Genomic DNA, 20,254 nt, shown 5'->3' with positions numbered 1-20,254 from the left:
AGGGATATAAGAATAATTAAAAACTAGAGGATTGTAGTTACAAGTATATCTTACTGGATAAATTCCTAAAGGGTCGTGCTGAGCGTAATTCGACCTACAGAAGGGTAAACGAAACGGACGGAAGGTACTGGTAGGTCTAAGCGGAACAGAAAAGTCAAGCTGGCCAAGAAGTGATTCTGAGTCCACAGCCCCAAATAGGAGCTTGTGTACAAACATAACGCCATTACAAATTCTGCGATGGCGCCATGAAGGAAAATCTAAAAGTTAATAATAAGGTGGCAAGATTTTAGAACTCCAAGGTCATTTAAACTTGAAATTCGTTCGAGTGTATTATTTCCTAGAGCGTACGAGACAAAATGTGGATTTCCACGGTAAAAAGTCATAAGTTTGCACTTAGAAAAGTTCAGAAAAAGGAGATTTTTGTAACACCAAATTTGCAACTCGTTTACGTCTAGTTGAAGGCGTGTGTCCAGGTACCAATCAGAGTAGGACACTTGCTACACATTTCGGCACAAAAATAAAACTTACCATGTTGTTTTTAGATCTCGGATTGGTTTTGACTTTTCACAATCGCAATTATTTGGATTACGAAAGCAGCCACATGATTGACGAATAAGCTTTCCGGTAGATCGATTTTTATATTCCGACTTAATATGGCAGGGATTAAAGTCGTACTGGTTTTTTGATACCGTTAAATTGCTCTCATATTTATTTTGGGATTTACCTCTTGAGTTTTTATTTTTTCCGCCACAAGTATCGCAGGGAATTTCATCATTGTCATTCACATTTTTTAAAAATCTTTCATCGCTATTACATTTTGTAATTTTTGGTATATATTTGTGGTTTTGTATATTTGATATGTAATGCGCATTTCGCTTGTTTATTTTCATATATTTAGACTGAGGAAAATGAATTGATCTATAGTAATGGTCCATTGAGCTTCTTAACAAAGGCTTCGTCATAAGCGCATGAGCAACCTTTGTATGAATTTTATTATGATCGGGTATATAATATTTTGAAAGAAATTCCTTTTGAATACTATGGTCTTCTTTATTAAAAATATTAAAGTTAGCTGTAAAAAATTATTTTTAATATATTTAATTAATAATGCACAATAATGTAATAATGTACTGTCAAGAGGTAGCCACAAATAAATAGTTAATCAATGATGTTTAAGTCATCTCCGAACAATAGACCACGTTTGGTTTTCCAAATGGCCGACGCGTCTTAATACCAAGAATACGTTACCAAGAATTCGATAATATGTATAAGTAATAATATATTAAGAAATTCACCAACGCACAATTCCCCTTGATCGTGAAAGCTCCATATTTTTCAATTAACGGAAACTTTTCAACGAGTACCTTGGTTTGGCCAACGTAATGTTTCTAGAGGGTTAATATAATTTATTTTATAGCAGTGCAGATAACGTTGTGCTTAAGTTTTAAAATGCATGTTTGTCGTATTAAGTAGCAACTTTAAGAATGCAGTCGACAGAAGCACAACGTCAGGCGTCAAGTTCTTTGCAGTGAAAGGTGTTAGGCTATTGGGTCTGAATTTAGCCAGGTAAGGCTGCGGACCGGTACAACTTGGTGAACCGACTCACACCTCCCCGTAGAGACCCCTGGTAACAGAGCGATGCACCCGCAAAGCCCCTGGTGACGAGTGTGCTAGATATACATGCAATTCGAGGGGGCAATATAGAATATAGGACTTTGCAAAGGCGCATGCGAGAGAAAGTCGAGATGCTATTCGGCATAAGCGAGATTCGAAAATTTTACCAACAGGTTAAGAAATTAACCGCAGGTTTGTAGCCCAGAGTCAGACTCCGTAAGGAGCATAATGGAAACCTGGTCACAGATCCGCAAGTGGCCCTGGAAAAATGGAAACGCCAGTTTTCAAACTTATCAACGACCAATCGACGACGCAGAGATACTTAGACCCACCGGGCCAGAATGAGGTCATGTCAGAAATTAAAAGACTTAAGAACAACAAAGCAGAAGGCGCTGATGAGCTGACTGAGCTATTCAAGACTAGCCGCGAGGAATTGGTTAGGTCCCTGTACCAACTTCTCTATCAAATATGGTCTGACGAAAACATGCCATGCCATTGAAATCTAATTGTGGTCTGCCAATTTTTAAAAGAGGCAACTCCACAGTTTTTACGACTACCGTCGTTTACTCATAACTGTAAAGGTTCTGTCGCGCATACTTTGTGAACGTCTCTTATGAGCCTTGAACCTTATCAGAGTGGTTTTAAACCTGATAAATCCACTACAGATCCACTACTAAATCCACAACGCACGGTAGCTTTCTTCATTTCGCTACTGCAGCAGTTTTATTGCAGTATCTATGTTGTTCTCTCGCACTATCTATCTCTATATATCGCTCGTTTTCCGCTTAGCAGCAACCCGAGCTTCTATAGAACGAATGAAGTTCTCTTTCGCGCTTGCATTATGGCACGGGCCATTGCCATCCGCCTGCCCTCTTTTAGTCTTTAATTGATCGTCAACAAACCTTGCGTCTTCAATCGACGTTGCTTTGATTAAGTCAACCGACACATCTCGCTATCTCTTTCGCTACACCTACATACACCATATTTCGGTTACTTATAACAAATAAATTGTACACACATAAACTATACTGGATCCTCTCGACTTCCTATTTTACTCTAAATCAACAGCTAGTGAAAAAGCTCGCTAGCTTAACAAATATAAATATTCTGTTAATCATACTTTGCTGATCCAAAAGCTATATTTATAAGGTTTTCCCAAAAATCGGATGTCGTCGTATCTGTCGAACCGCACACAACGTGTTTGTTCAGTAATGTTTTGCCAAATGTCGTGAATGTAACCTTAGGTGTTCCTCAGGAGTTTAAGACCGCTGCTATTCAATCTCTTTATGAATGACCTACCTCATGTTGTCAATTACATCAATTACATTTGTGTATGCTGATGACGTTAAAATCTGTTTTTATTTTTCCGATTGGTACTCGCATACTCGCTTTCAACTTGACCTTGATGAGTTGAACTTGCGAGCCTTCTTTTTTTAACCATTCTAAGTGTAAACTTATAACCTTCCACCGCCGAGCTCCACATTTGGTCACCTATTTTTTAGGACATTATGGTCTAGATCGAATTTCAAGATGAAATGACCTTGGAGTCATTTTCGATAAGGGCCTTAAAGGTAAACAGAGCTAACGGTGTTTAAGCCTTTATTAAGCGCTGGTCAAACGAGTTTGCCGACACGTGTGTCACTAAAACACTGTATTGTGTTGTTCTTGTGTGTGGAGCCCTCAGTAAAAATCGCAACTGCAGCTGCAGCATATATGCTGTTATTTCTCTCTCGCTTAAATTAGAGTACCTGCAAGAACATACCTTCATATACCTTTACACGTTATATCATCACATTGTACATACATATGTCGATACACATATGGTATATTCACATACGGACATCCGAATTGCTTTCAATCCGCACAAACAATCTCGATCGCTGTCATCCCCTATACCGCGCAACTATCTATTTAGGGAAATAACACTGACTTCTTATTTACAAAATACAAAAACGAAAACAAAAACGAGAAAGGCACTCCCCAAATGCCGGCTGGGGGAAATCCCAAGCGGGCCTGGCCTGGCCTGGCCCGATCCGCTCAGATGCAGGAAAGACCTGCACGGTGGAAGACGCGGGTATGAACCCGGGTGGGTCCCATCCCAAATCTGGGATGGGTGGAAAGCCAACACCCAAATCTGATACCATGGAAGGGCAGCTAAGCAATATTGCGGCTGCCCAACCTTCCGGTGAAGCTGCGGGTGATGGCTTGCCATCAACCAGTGTCCAAGCCAAAAAATTCAGCTATGCCGAAAAGAGGAGTGATGGGCACATACTCCGTCGGCAGAACGCCAGCTAAGAAGTCAGTCCAACAGCAGACTGGCTGAAAAAGGTGGAATGGGCCTCGGCGGTGCTGCCCAACTTCAGTGTGGAGCCACAGAAGGTGGCTGCACAACCGAAAAGGCAGCGCTCGCAAGAGACGCCCGGACCTGCCGCGAAGCGCTCCAGAGTGCTACCGAACGTATCCTTCGTGCAGATTGCCAAAGAGAGGACGCTGATAGGTGTTCTCGACAACGGCAGCGCGGAGGGGAAAATACCTAGAAGCCAATGGAAGTGGGTGGAAGCGGCACTGGCCGACCGCTGCTTCGAGCTTCTCGAGAAGGATCCCGGGCCACCTCCAGTCTGCAAAGACATGGGATGGTTCCAGGGAAGCATCAAAGTGGTAGCCTGCGAAGATGAGCGCTCCGTGAAGCTATACAAAGCTGCGGTGGCGCAAATCGGAGAAGTCTACGCTGGGGCGAAGCTCGTCGCTGTTGACTGGAGCAAGGTGCCCAGTAGACCAAGGACTCGTATATGGGTGCCGGCCACTTTTAAGGAGCCCGAGCGGATCCTCAAGATGTTGCAGAGATGCAACCCAACACTGCCAACCTCAGACTGGAAGGTGGTCAAAGTTAAGGCATCAAAAGGCCTCACAAACCAGGCAGTGATAATCCTAAATAAGGAGTCACTAGCCCCGATCGAGGCAGCCAAGGGAGAGCTCAACTTCGGGTTCAGCTCGGTGACCATGAAGGTCTACAAGTCGGATGCAGCGGCCGAGGCGCGTCCTGTCAACAACCCAGTTGAGCAGGACGTTGCCTCGGAGATCGAGGCACCCGACGTAGACCCGGAACCGGCCCTGAAGAGCTACTCCTCGGAGACGGAGCTGATGCTCGATTTTGAGGCGTTGTGTCATGAAGAAATTCTCGACGACTCTGACGCCGACATAACAGTGGTGGAGAACAACTCTAATGAAGTCTCTGAGGCTTCTGCAGATAAATCTCCACCACTGTAAAGCAGCATCCGCTGCCCTAATACTCCGCTTAGTCGCGAGCGGAGGGGACATAGTCCTAATCCAAGAGCCTTTGGTGGTAGAAGGCAAGGTCTGTGGATTAGCGACGAAGGACTACAAGCTGATTGTAGCCCAAATTGAAGGTAAAATTAGAACCTGCATACTAGCAAGAAAGCACCTAAATATCTTTCTGCTCCACAATTTTACCAATGACGACAACACGGCGGCTAGCCTAGAGCTACAGAGGACACGCCTGAACCTGGTGTCGTCCTACATGGCTCACGAGGAAAGCGATCCTCCCAGTGACCTCGTTCGCAAGATAGCCAGCGACAGCGAAAGGTCGGATTCAAGCCTAATAATAGGCTGCGATGCCAACGCTCACCACACCCAATGGGGGAGCTCGGATACAAATGTAAGGGGTGAGTCACTTTTCAGCTTCACGGAAGCTTGCAATAAGGCCTTCGTGGCAGCTTGCCCCTCAACCAAACCAAGAGGGAAAAAGAAACCCCCCCTGGTGGTCTAAACAAATAGATACCCTCCGGAAAGACTGCAGGACTCTCTTTAACAGAGCCAAGAGCAGCAGCGAGGAAGCGCACTGGGAAAATTACAAAAGTAAACTAACCCTCTACAAAAATGAAACTAGGAGAGCAAAAAGGGCCTCTTGGCAAAAATTTTGCTCCGAAATTGAAGTCACGTCAGAAGCCGCAAGGCTACGCCAGATCCTGTCAAAAACATCCCCCTCGGTGCGATATCTCAAGAGAATGGATGGTACGTGGACAAACTCTAGTGAGGACTCCCTACATATTCTACTCGATACTCATTTTCCTGGGTGCACGACCATCGAGCCGGCAGATACCCGAAGTGAAGGCCCGGAAACCTCGATGGTGCACATCCTCACAAAACGGAATATTAGCTGGGCAGTAAACAGCTTTAAATCCTTCAAATCGCCTGGCCCGGACCAAGTCATTCCGGCTCAGTTACAAAAAGCCGGGGACATGGCCATCAACTGGCTGCAAAGTATCTTCAGGAAGATACTGACAGTGGGAAAAATCCCCCGCGCTTGGCTCAAGGCTAAAATAGTCTTTATCCCCAAAGCAGGAAAACCCTCACACACAACCCCAAAAGACTTCAGACCAATAAGTCTATCGTCCTTTCTCTCAAAACCTTTGAGAGACTAGTCGGGCTGCAGCTGAGAACAACCATAAATCCTCAGTGGCTGTCAGGCGCACAACATGCCTACCGAAAAGGAAAATCCACGGAAACGGCAATCCATGAAGTAATCTCGACGGTAGAGAAATCCCTACACATCAAAGAATACTCCTTAATAGCTTTCCTAAATATCGAGGGAGCTTTTAACAACGTCATACCGGGAGCCATCACGGAGGCCCTGACTGACCTGGAAGTGGATCATCACTTGGTGATGCTCATTGATCAATTGCTCATATGCAGGACGGTGACATCATCGATGGGATCGTCCACTCAGTCAAGGTATGTCACTAGAGGCACCCCGCAAGGTGGTGTCCTGTCTCCCCTTCTATGTAACATGAAGTCAACAAAATTCTGTGTGACCTGGAAAGGGAGGGCTGCAAGGTGGTAACATACGCGGACGACGTTGCCATTATCTTCTCGGGAAAATTCCCCAAACACTTTGCGATCTAATGACCGCAAAGCTCGCGCGACTGTCAGAATGGACAGAGTCGCGTGGACTGGGAGTTAATCCCTCTAAAACGGAACTTGTGTTGTTTACAATCAAATACAAAATCCCGTCTCTTAACCCCCCAATACTAAACGGATGCAGGCTCTCCTTCAGCGACAGTGCCAGTTACTTAGGGTTGGTAATTGACAAAAAGCTTAGCTGGAACCTGAGCATCAAAGACAGAGTGAAGAAGGCTACGATAGCCCTCTACACTTGCAAGAAGGCCATTGGGCTAAAATGGGGCATGAACCCAAAAATAGTCCAATGGATATACCTAGCAATAGTAAGACCAATACTACTCTACGGAGTCGCAGTGTGGTGGCCTGCCCTATCGAAGAGGACCATCACTAAACAACTGGGCAAGGTGCAGCGCACTGCAGCCCTATGCATCAGTGGAGCTTTGAGCACCATACCAACGGATGCGCTAAATGCTATCCTATGCCTGCAGAGCCTTGACCTTGCAGGTAAGGAGCAGGCAGAAATGGCAGCAATCCGTCTTAGAGACTCTGACCAATGGGTGTCACATCACACCGGTCATGCGTCCATCCTAAATGGAAACAAAATCGTCCCCACAAAAACGGACTACTGCGTTCCGATGGAGTATACAGATACCCCTTTCGAAACAATCATCCCTCACAGAACTAACTGGCTCGAGGGACCACCTGGCCCAAATGGAGCCATTCAAATCTTTACTGATGGCTCAAAGCTGGACAACAAGGTCTGAGGAGGAATCTAGTCCGAACAGCTGAATATAAGACACTCTTTCAGGCTCCCAGATCACTGCAGTGTCTTCCAAGCGGAAGTCATAGCGATCAGGGAAGCTTTGAGCTGCCTTCAGGAACGTGCACCTACGGCAACTCACGGCAACTACGGCAATATCTATAGTGATAGCCAAGCTGCGATCAAATCGCTGAATGCGATAACAACAAGCTCGGCTACCGTGGCAAACTGTCGCAAATCCCTCCATGAGATGGCTTATCAGTTTGTCATCAGCCTAATATGGGTCCCGGGCCAGCAAGACATTGAAGGCAACTGTATAGCAGACGAGCTGGCCAGAGCTGGTACAACAATCCCCCTTCTCCATGATAAGAAGGATATTCGTATGCCAATGGCCACATGCAAGCTCAAAATAAAAGAACATTTTAAGCGACTAATAAATGACAAATGGCAAACAGTGCCACTATGTCGCATAACTCGGCAAACATGGCCTAACATTACTAGAAAGCGCACCGATGAGCTTTGAAAACTCAGTAGGAGCAGGTGCAGCTCAGTCATACGCTCCCTTACGGGACATTGGCTAATAGGCACCCATGCAAACAGGCTGGGTGACCCCTATAACGACTTCTGTCGGAGCTGTAGAGATGAGGACGAGGAGGAGACTGTGGAAAATCTGTTCTGCTCCTGTCCGGCTCTCAGTAGAAGGAGACTTCAATACTTGGGCGCACCTTTCCTAATTGACATTTCGGACATGTCTACAATCAGTCCCAGACGGATCGCAGGCTTCATAAGGGCATCCGGATGGCACAATGGATAACATAGTGTCTCACGAGGGAAGAGGGAACGATCTATGCGGTATCACAATGGGCCGAAACCAGCCTAGATGTGTCGGGTCTCTGACGATCCCGACAGCCGCCTCAACCTAACCTAACCTAACCTATTCACAATAATTTCAACAGCTAGTGAAAAAGCTCGCTAGCTCAACAAATTTTTTGGGCCAAAGAAGAAAAAGAAGGAAGATATATGAAATGCAGTAGCTTCCGTCAGCATACTGTGGGAGGACGATGAAGTTGATTGCAGATGACAAATTTGATTTGGACGTTAGTTGAGCTGCAACAATAGTTGGGCTTGTTCTGCCGATAAGCTGTAGGCTATGTTTGTTGCCACAAACCACAAGCGCCAGAGGTGCTCATTTCTGGCGTCGGTGCATATACATCCAACCATTGGTACCTTAATTTCTATCAATTTAAGCGAACGAAGATAAGCATTGACCAGTTAAACAAAACCCCAGCAACGCTTTCCTAAAACTTAATCCGACTCTCAGTTAATTCTAGAGCTGGAGATGCAGCAGTTGCCGAGTGTAAATTTCAACAAGAGAATGGAGAGGCTTAAGAATTAGGAACTGAGGATGTATTAAAGGTGTTAATAGCTTTAAATTTGGGTCAATTACGAATCATTGTCAATGGTTGAGAACCAATAATTTCGACAATTAAGATGCAGATTTGCATACGTTAGTGGTATGTATAAGGCTGTTCAAAGTTGGATCACTCTTTTTGATTTTGAAGAGACAAAAAAACGTTTTAAAAGAAAAAATTTAAATTTCTCAAAAAGGACGTAAGTTTGGAGACTTCCTTTTACTCCTTGTTTCAAGAAACCAATTAAGAATTATATGAATTAATAAACAAAATAAATATAGTAATATATCCATAATGCCCTACACCCACATACGCATTAAGTATACGTTAAGCACTTGACATATTCATAACCACACCCACACCTATACACGTTATGCATATGCCCAACACTCACCCATACACCCATGTATTCGCAGCTATATGAAATAAGATAAACATATAAGAAGATACCCCAACACCTGCATAAACAACGCACGATCGTCCATACCGAAATCAACAGGAAGTTCCATGCAACCCGAAACTCTGGAATGCAACAGAACGTCGCTGACCAATACGTTAATAGCTCGTTCCCACACTCCATCATATGACTAATTCAGAATCAGTCCCACACTCCAATAGAAGGGAGAACTCTTGTAAACAAGTGAGTTCTCAAGATGAAAGCTGACACCAATCACCAGCTGCGGCTGCCTGTTTCATCCAAGCCGACGCATCTCCCAAGCCTCCCACACATAGTCCAACGCATCGCTTATCAGCCGCTCTCACCAAAACAACGCCTCTCGCAACCGAAGCTTCGACTCTCTCAGCCGACGCCATCATCACTCAATTACGAAAGCTTAAGGAGATAAGCTTTAAGCTTCCCAACAGAGGTCTCGAGATCAATACCTCGAGAACAAGAAGACAGTTCCGTTTGAGACTTTCTAACATTGAGTTGGGGAATTTATTATCATATCCTATGTTCTAAAATATAAGTTCGGTTAAATAAAATATCTTTTTAAAAACCTACTTTTGAACTCGGGAAGTCTTATTAGCCCAGCCGGTAAGATTCACAAACACTAAAGTTATTGTTCCGGTACTAATCTATTAGAAGCAATCGAAACGATTAGATTTCTGGAGATTAGCGAAACTAGTTAGACCAAGTGAATCCGCCAAAGAACCTAGGTGCAACGTAGCACTACGCCAAACACAAACGTCAAACAAAACAATAATTGTGTAACCAAAATCGCAACGATTATATAAATCACCAACAGCAACGATTTAAACAAACCAACAACCAAATAATCCATTGAGTGAAACACACGTGAAGTGAACTAAAATCAATTACAAATCAAAATGGCATTACCACCTGCAACCCTTAGTGAAATTCACCTAAACCAAGCACTACTGTCAATTCGACAAGTGCCAGCCTATGACGGATCAGCTGGAAAGCAGAGCTCCTTCATCAAACGCGTTGAGTACATACAAGAACTGTACCCGACGCAAGACGCCAGACAGTCACGAATACTGTTTGAAGCCGTTGAGGTGCACAACGACTTTCACAAATGGTGCAACCCAACACCTGGCTGGAGCTGAAGAATGCTCTAGACGAATTCAAAAACCACACACCATACGAAGAACTTCTGCGACAAATCTACTTCACAAAATTCAATGGAAGATCTAGAAACTAAAGCCCTTGTAGTTACTAATAAGCTAGCACTAGAAAACAGTGCAGCCAACACCATGATCTATCAAATAATAATACAATTAAAGATTTAATATCACGTAAACTCCCAGATAGGACTTTTAGTCCGAAAAGACATAACAACCCTGTCTAAACTTAAAAAAGCCGCTCAAGAAGAAGGCTTGTACGAAGCTAAGATAGAAGACAGGAATACTAATAAAGATCAGCATAAACCGCAGCAGTCCGCTCAGAAGAATAGTGGGAATTATTACCCAAACTTTAGTATCAATACACAACAAGCTCAGAATCCATTTGGTTCAGGTACATCTAGGCACAATAATAATAATCCTGGACTGCAACAGGAATTTCGTAACTCCTTGAATAAAGGTCAAGCACAGAATCCTGTGAATTATCAAATGCAGTACAGAGATGGTGACAATTTGACCTTCACAAGTACTGTCGAACATCCAATTCAAACACAACATGAAGATCCGGTATACCGAAAGCCATACAAGTATGCCCAAATACATGACGAAGAAGTCAATAAACAAATCAAAGAAATGATTGAACAAGGAATAATTCGTAAATCGAAATCGCCTTACTGGGGGAAACATTTCAATTATTCCAAAGAAGATAGAGGCTTCTGGAAAACAGAAGTACAGGTTAGTCGTAGACTATAGAGGTCTCAACGAGATAACCATAAAGGATAAGTTTCCAACTCAAAGAATGGATGAAATCCTAGACAAATAAGGAAAGTGCCAATATTTCACCACGATCGATTTGGCAAAAGGTTTCCATCAAATCCCAATGGAACCCAATTCGATCGCGAAAACGGCCTTTTCTACCAAACATGGTCATTACGAGTATACTCGAATGCCATTCGGGCTAACCAACGCCCCTGCCACATTCCAAAGATGCATAAACGATCTTTTGGAAGACTTAATTTTCACAGACTGTTTGGTGTACTTAGATGACATAATAATTTTCTCCACTTCATTGGACGAACACCTTCTGTCACTAAGAAAAGTCTTTGGCAAGCTGAGAGACGCAAACCTCAAGCTACAAATGGATAAGTGCGAGTTTCTGAAGGAAGAAACTGAGTTCCTAGGTCATATAGTTACACCCGAAGGAATAGTACCAAATCCTAACAAGATCACAGCCATCACAGGGTTTCCCATCCCCGAAACCACGAAACAAATCAAGTCATTCTTAGGACTATGCGGATTTTATGGGAAGTTCATTCCTAATTTCGCTAACATAGCCAAGCCTATGACGCTCAAACTAAAGAAACGAGCAATAATAGATCCTAAAGAAGAGAAATATGTCGAGGCATTCGAGAAACTAAAAGTACTCATCACCTCGGACCCAATTCTCGTGTATCCAGACTTTAACAAAATGTTTTCTGTCAGTACCGACGCTAGTAACATGGCTATCGGTGCAGTCCTATCGCAAGACCATAAACCGATCTGCTACGCCAGCCGAACGCTGAACGAACATGAGATCAATTATTCCGCTATCGAGAAAGAACTGTTAGTAATTGTTTGGGCTACTAAGTATTTCCGATCATACTTGTTCGGAAGAACATTCGAAATACTTAGCGACCATAAGCCGTTAGTATGGTTAAACAACCTCAAAGAACCAAACATGAAACTACAAAGGTGGAAGATCAAATTAAACGAATTCGACTTCAAAATCAAATATCTACCTGGCAAAGAAAACCATGTAGCGGACGCCCTTTCCCGAGTTAAAGTTAACGAAAACCTACTCGGAGAAATCTCTGACAGTGCAGGCGCCACAATACACAGTGCGCAAGAAGACAATCTCAATCATATTCCCATTACAGAACGACCAATCAATCAACTATTTCAGTTGATAAAGGGAGATGAAGATTAAGTAACTACACAACACTATTTCCATAAATTGATTATCAATATCACATACAAGGAAATGACCAACACCTTGGCCAAAGAACTCATTAAGGAATATCTATGTACCAAAAAGAGTGCATTATATTTCCATAACGAGACTGATTTCCCAACTTTCCAACAAGCGTATTTGGAAATTATCAGTCCAAACAATTTCACAAAAGTTATGAAATCAAGTTCAAAACTCATAGATATACCCAGTTACGCGGAATTCAAAGAATTGATAATGAAAAACCATAAAGAATTACTTCACCCTGGAATAGAGAAAACCATCAATTGGTTTAAGGGAAAATCTACTACCCTGACCACCAAAAATTGATACAAAATATAATAAACGAATGCACATCGTGTAATATTGCCAAGACTGAGCATAGAAACACCAAGTTGTCATTAGTAGTAACACCGGAAGTCTTAAACATCCGAGAACGTTACGTAATGGACTTCTATCTGATAGGTAACCAACAGTTCCTATCATGTATCAAAATTCGCTACACTAATAGAAGTGAACTGGTTAGAAAAGTCTTTAATGAAATGGGAAAACCCCAAGAAATTAAAGCCGACAAAGATTCAGCCTTTATGTGCGCAGCATTGCAAGCATGGCTTATCTCGGAAGATGTCAAGATCTTAATCACATCCAGTAAAAATGGAATATGAGACATTGAAAGATTCCATAAAACGGTGAACGAAAAATTGAGGATCATATCCAGTGAGAATGACCTCGAAAACAAATACACTAAATTTGAACTGATAATATACACATATAATCACAAGACCCTACATAATACTACCAACAGAACACCTGCAGATATATTCATATACGCAGGAAGTCCAGACTCAACTGAACAAGGTGAATCAGATCACCCAGTTACACCAAAGTCGTAATGACTTTGAAGTAGACACTAGGTTTAGAAAATCACCTCTAGTGAAGTCCAAAATAACTAGCCCTTTCAAAAATACGGGTGAAATAACCAAAATAGATAAAAAAACACTACGAAGAAAAGAATAGGGGAAGAAAGATAACACATTACAAAACTAAATATAAAAAGAAAAAGAAAATTAATATTAGCAAATACGATAATTCCAGGTCGCCCATCGATTCGGAAGGTAACGATCAACGGCAACATAATTAAAATCATCGTCCTCATGACATTAATGGTCCTTACAACAGAAGGACAAAATATTGAAATAAATCCGATTGAATCCAGAAACGGATACCTCATATTTAAAACGGGATCAATCGACCTCCCGATTAACTATGAATACCATTAATTAACAGTTAATGTAACAAAAACCGAAGAAACCTATCAAAACCTTCTAGTAATGGCTAACAAATTTCAAAACGTAATCCAAGTAAAATACCTAGTAGATAAATTAAATAGTGAAATAAATGGCTTAAAAATTGCTAAACCATGGAATTGATATAATAAACCAACTAAACGAAGAAAACAACAAAAATCAACAATTAGAAATTTTAATCTTCAACCTACAACATTTCACAGAATACATAGAGGATATAGAAATGGGAATGCAACTAACTAGACTTGGTATTTTTAACCCAAATCTACTAAAACAAGATTACCTGAAACATATAAATTCTGAGAAATTATTAAATATTAAAACTTCTACATGGCTAAAAGTTGATACAAACGAAATCTATATAATCTCCAGTACTCCGAGCGAAATTGCTAATGTCCCAGTATACAAAATTGTGCCATATCCAGATAACCAAAATAATATTTTAGCAGAATTAATTTTCGATAAATATTATAGTTACGAAGATTTTAAAGGGATTTTAAAACAAAAACCCACTAAATGTCCATACACAAGAACATTTAAGAATTGCCTAATTAATTACGTTGAACCAAATATTTTGTTAACATGGAACCTTCCAAAATCCAAATTAAACCAAAACTGTTTAGACAAAGAAATAACAATCGAAGGAAATAACATAATTAAGATTTACAACTGTTCAACCCAATTAAACGAATTCGCCACAACTAATTCAATGTTAGATTTCACACAAAAGGTCTATGTGAGTAATAACATAACTAGATTAGAACCATTGTCTTATGTACAGACAAAATAAATAATTATACAACAAACAAAATATAGTAATATATTGCAGATAGTTATAATAATTATGTTCATTTTATCAATAATAAGCATAACTGGGTATCTAATTGTCATATTTAAGAAAATACCTAAAAATATAACTATTAAATATGTAAAACCTAAGAAATAAGAAGAAAAAGAAGAAGAAGAAAATAGTACCCCAATAGTTATAAAGGAAATTCCTTCCCTATACCCTAAAGTGAAAACCTGAGGACAGGCTTATAAGAAATGCCGGGGGAGTAACATATCCATAATGCCCTACACATTAAGTATACGTTAAGCACTTGACATATTCATAACCGCACCCACACCTATACACGTTATGCATATGCCCAGCACTCACCCTTACACCCATGTATTCGCATCTATATGAAATAAGATAAACATATAAGAAGATACCCCAACACCTGCATAAACAACGCACGATCGTCCATACCGAAATCAACAGGAAGTTCCATGCAACCCGAAACTCTGGAATGCAACAGAACGTCGCTGACCAATACGTTAATAGCTCGTTCCCACACTCCATCATATGACTAATTCAGAATCAGTCCCACACTCCAATAGAAGGGAGAACTCTTGTAAACAAGTGAGTTCTCAAGATGAAAGCTGACACCAATCACCAGCTGCGGCTGCCTGTTTCATCCAAGCCGACGCATCTCCCAAGCCTCCCTCACATAGGCCAACGCATCGCTTATCAGCCGCTCTCACCAAAACAACGCCTCTCGCAACCGAAGCTTCGACTCTCTCAGCCGAAGCCATCATCACTCGATTACGAAGACGAAATATCAGCCGAAGCCGAAAGCTACCTACCTACATCCCAATCCCCACACTCATCTCACATCAGTGTGACGACCAGCACGACCTTACTACATTGACATTATTATTACATTACTTATTATAAGCACATATTAAATATAAATTACGTATTAAAAGGAACAAGACAATGAACACTTGGTTACAATAAAAAAACAACATAAACAAACGAAAAATTCAATAAGCTCGCCAAAAACCAGTGTGATCCTAGCTCACCACCACAAGGGCACACTAAAATAAAACAGCTGATCGACCAACATTTAAATCTGCGCGACAGCAGTGTGACCATGGATCATACCGGAACGGCCGGTCATACTACCAGCTGATCATGGCCACGCAGTAGTGCCAAGCAAGGGGGCCAACAGTGTGTTATGTGCTGTGCCTAAAATACTGAACTCCAAAAATTAAACAATCAGATAAAATATAACCAAACAACAATTGTGTGCTAATTTCGATCCTCGCTTACAACAGAGAGAGAATGAGTGGTGCTGGAGTGCTGGAACGACTAGGTTATCAACTGAAAATTATTTTCTACATTCTGGCTATAAGCCCGGCCCTCGCTTAACACGGGTGTTACGTTCCTGGAAAACCTCGTGTTAAGCGAAAGCGTCTTAAGCGGATACATGGTACAAAAGAGGGGTTACGTTTCTAGAATTGAAAAAATGGTGGCAAAAAATGTTTTATTATTCAAATTTGTTTTTAATTAATCAAATTGTTTTTTTGTGTTGGCTATTCTGGTTTATCAAAAAAACCAGTAATTTTAGATTGTTTAGTTGCCTTTAAAGCTTCTTTGTAACACTCTTTAGAAGGTAAAAGTATTTTTCCAACTCAATTAAGTCGTCTTCCGACGAGCGGATCTAAATTTATATATCACTAAAACTATTCGGTAAAACCAAAATCACAAGTCCGTTTCGTTTGCTTTGATCCCCTTTTTGACATTGGGCCGAAGCCAAAGGTTCATTAAAAAAACAAAAAAATAAATCATGAAAAAAAAAAATAATTCCTAAACAATTTGTAAGGTCCCAATTCTATTAGAAATTTTGTTTTTTGGTTCACAGCAGAAAAAAATGTTGTTGCCTAGTGTTATTACATCTAACAGCTCCGGGAGAGCTTTCCCTTTTACTACAAACAAAAATTTGGTTTCTCTTGCGCTTATAGTCTCCGAGAACTAGGCGACAAACAAGACGGACGGACAGACAGACATGGATATATCGACTCGGCTATTGGTGCTGATCAAGAATATATATTCTTCATGTGGTCGGAAACGTTTCCTTCTCTGCGTTACACACATCCACTTTTACCACAAATCTAATATACCCCTTAACTCTTCGAGTACGGATTTTGAAATTTTGAAATACACTTGTAGAATTGTGACGGACGGACAGACAGACAGCGACTCGGCTATTGATGCTGATCAAGAATATATGTATATTCTTTATGAGATGGGTAAAGTTTCCTTATGATTTTTACACATCCACTTTGATCATAAATCTAATATATCTCTAAACTCTTCGAGTACTCTACTTTACGCCTTGATTTTGAACCAGCTTTTCTATTTCAGATACCGCCTCCAGGAAGCCCAAGACAGCCCATCAGCCGATTGTCTGGCTTCAGTATGAAGCCACAAAGGGAAGCTCCTCAGCCAAAGAGACAGCGCTCCCAGGAGACGCATCCAGGACCCGCTGCGAAGAGATCAAGAGCCCAGAAAAATCTATCCTTCGCGCAGAAAAGGACAATTATAGGTGTCCTGGACGTGTAGGTAGTGCGAGAGTAGAATACAAAAAAATCAGTAGAAGTGGGTGGAAGCGGAAACTTCCGAGCGCTGCTTCGAACTACTCGAGAAGGACCCAGGACCAGCAACAGTCTGCAAAGATATGGATGGTTCCAGGGCAATACAACTTAATAGCATCTATCGATGTCGAGCGAGCCTTAGTCCCACAAAAACGAAACTCGTGCTGTTCTCAAAAAAGTACAACAATCAACCCCCAAATACGAAATCAATGGGGGCTCTCATTGGCCGACAGTGCCAACTACTTGGTGTTGGTAATTGACAAAATATTAAATTGGAAAAAAATGGCTTAAAATGCGGTATGAACCGATTCATAGTCCAATGGATATATCTAGCGATAGCAAGATCAAAACTACTCTACGGAGTTACAGTGTGGTGGTCGGACCTAAAAAAAACCCACTGGGAAAAGTACAGCAAAATGCCGCTCTATGTATCAAAGGAGCTATCCGCACCACCTTAATTTACACTAGTCAACACGTCATTTAGGCTGTGGCCCAACATGACTTTTTATTATAGATTTCGGAGTTTACATTTTTTTAAACGAATTATGTTTTTTTTATGGTCTAGTTGTTTTTTAAGAATTTTTTTAAAATCTGGTATTTTTTAATTCAGATCCGATTTATAGCTGCATTTGTCAGCTTTTCAAAACTGCAAAGTTCTATGCAGATATACATAAGATACTTAAGTTATGTGAAAAATAGAAGCACTACCTCTGAAAAAAAACATGAAAGAAAATATTAAGAAAAATTCTTTAAAAAAAATTAAACCATAAAAAAAAATAGAGTTCTACAAAAATTTTTAAATCCCGAAATTCATCAGAAAATATAATTTTGGTCCACAGCTGAAAGAAAAAGTTCAATTTTGTTGAGTAGTGTTATGTGCTAAATGGCATTCTATGCCTTCCGAGCCTGACCTGGTGGGAAAGGAGCAAGCAGAAATAGCAAAAAAGCTCGTCAGAAAAAAGTTCAGCGCAGTCAGGCAACTGCCTCACAGGACACTGTCTAGTAAGCACGCATTCAAACAGGCTGGATGTACCCTACAATGATTTTTGACGTACATAGCTGCAGAGATGAGGAAGAGGAGGAAAAAAAGACGGAACACCTGTTTTGCTCCTGTCAGCTTTCAGCAAAGAAAAGCCTCGATATTTGCGTTCACCTTTCAGAAAGGACATTTTAGAAATTTTAGACCTCGTCGATGCCAGATCTTAATTGACTAGAAACGTCTAAAAAAATTTGTGTCTCTTGTTTTTAGTCCGAAATGTATAATGTCTTATAAAAATGCCAGCGTGTGCGAAGCAGCGTTTCTCATCCCCTCACACTACCTACCTACATCCCAATCCCCACACTCATCTCACATCAGTGTGACGACCAGCACGACCTTACTACATTGACATTATTATTACATTACTTATTATAAGCACATATTAAATATACATTACGTATTAAAAGGAACAAGACAATGAACATTTGGTTACAATAAAAAAACAACATAAACAAACGAAAAATTCAATAAGCTCGCCAAAAACCAGTGTGATCCTAGCTCACCACCACAAGGGCACACTAAAATAAAACTGATCGACCAACATTTAAATCTGCGCGACAGCAGTGTGACCATGGATCATACCGGAACGGCCGGTCATACTACCAGCTGATCCTGGCCACGCAGTAGTGCCAAGCAAGGGGGCCAACAGTGTGTTATGTGCTGTGCCTAAAATACTGAACTCCAAAAATTAAACAATCAGATAAAATATAACTAAACAACAATTGTGTGCTAATTTCGATCCTCGCTTACAACAGAGAGAGAATGAGTGGTGCTGGAATGCTGGAACGACTAGGTTATCAACTGAAAATTATTTTCTACATTCTGGCTATAAGCCCGGCCCTCGCTTAACACGGGTGTTACGTTCCTGGAAAACCTCGTGTTAAGCGAAAGCGTCTTAAGCGGATACATGGTACAAAAGAGGGGTTACGTTTCTAGAATTGAAAAAATGGTGGCAAAAAATGTTTTATTATTCAAATTTGTTTTTAATTAATCAAATTGTTTTTTTGTGTTGGCTATTCTGGTTTATCAAAAAAACCAGTAATTTTAGATTGTTTAGTTGCTTTTAAAGCTTCTTTGTAACACTCTTTAGAAGGTAAAAGTATTTTTCCAACTCAATTAAGTCGTCTTCCGACGAGCGGATCTAAATTTATATATCACTAAAACTATTCGGTAAAACCAAAATCACAAGTCCGTTTCGTTTGCTTTGATCCCCTTTTTGACATTGGGCCGAAGCCAAAGGTTCATTAAAAAAACAAAAAAAACAAAAAAATAAATCATGAAAAAAAACCATAATTCCTAAACAATTTGTAAGGTCCCAATTCTATTAGAAATTTTGTTTTTTGGTTCACAGCAGAAAAAAATGTTGTTGCCTAGTGTTATTACATCTGACAGCTCCGGGAGAGCTTTCCCTTTTACTACAAACAAAAATTTGGTTTCTCTTGCGCTTATAGTCTCCGAGAACTAGGCGACAAACAAGACGGACGGACAGACAGACATGGATATATCGACTCGGCTATTGGTGCTGATCAAGAATATATATTCTTCATGTGGTCGGAAACGTTTCCTTCTCTGCGTTACACACATCCACTTTTACCACAAATCTAATATACCCCTTAACTCTTCGAGTACGGATTTTGAAATACACTTGTAGAATTGTGACGGACGGACAGACAGACAGCGACTCGGCTATTGATGCTGATCAAGAATATATGTATATTCTTTATGAGATGGGTAAAGTTTCCTTATGATTTTTACACATCCACTTTGATCATAAATCTAATATATCTCTAAACTCTTCGAGTACTCTACTTTACGCCTTGATTTTGAACCAGCTTTTCTATTTCAGATACCGCCTCCAGGAAGCCCAAGACAGCCCAAGACAGCCCATCAGCCGATTGTCTGGCTTCAGTATGAAGCCACAAAGGGAAGCTCCTCAGCCAAAGAGACAGCGCTCCCAGGAGACGCATCCAGGACCCGCTGCGAAGAGATCAAGAGCCCAGCAAAATCTATCCTTCGCGCAGAAAAGGACAATTATAGGTGTCCTGGACGTGTAGGTAGTGCGAGAGTAGAATACAAAAAAATCAGTAGAAGTGGGTGGAAGCGGAAACTTCCGAGCGCTGCTTCGAACTACTCGAGAAGGACCCAGGACCAGCAACAGTCTGCAAAGATATGGATGGTTCCAGGGCAATACAACTTAATAGCATCTAT

The 20,254-nt window shown here is 41.1% G+C and overlaps 1 pseudogene; it reads left to right on the top strand.

Annotated features, from left to right (window-relative positions):
* Positions 1 to 4,822: 4,822 nt before the first annotated feature.
* Positions 4,823 to 6,153, top strand: LOC121404274 (annotated as a pseudogene).
* Positions 6,154 to 20,254: the final 14,101 nt, after the last annotated feature.

The sequence above is a fragment of the Drosophila obscura genome, unplaced genomic scaffold (assembly GCF_018151105.1).
Source record: "Drosophila obscura isolate BZ-5 IFL unplaced genomic scaffold, ASM1815110v1 contig_192, whole genome shotgun sequence".
NCBI lineage: Eukaryota > Metazoa > Arthropoda > Insecta > Diptera > Drosophilidae > Drosophila > Drosophila obscura.
Note: the sequence above shows the minus strand (reverse complement) of the source record. Positions and strands in the feature narration are given on the sequence as shown.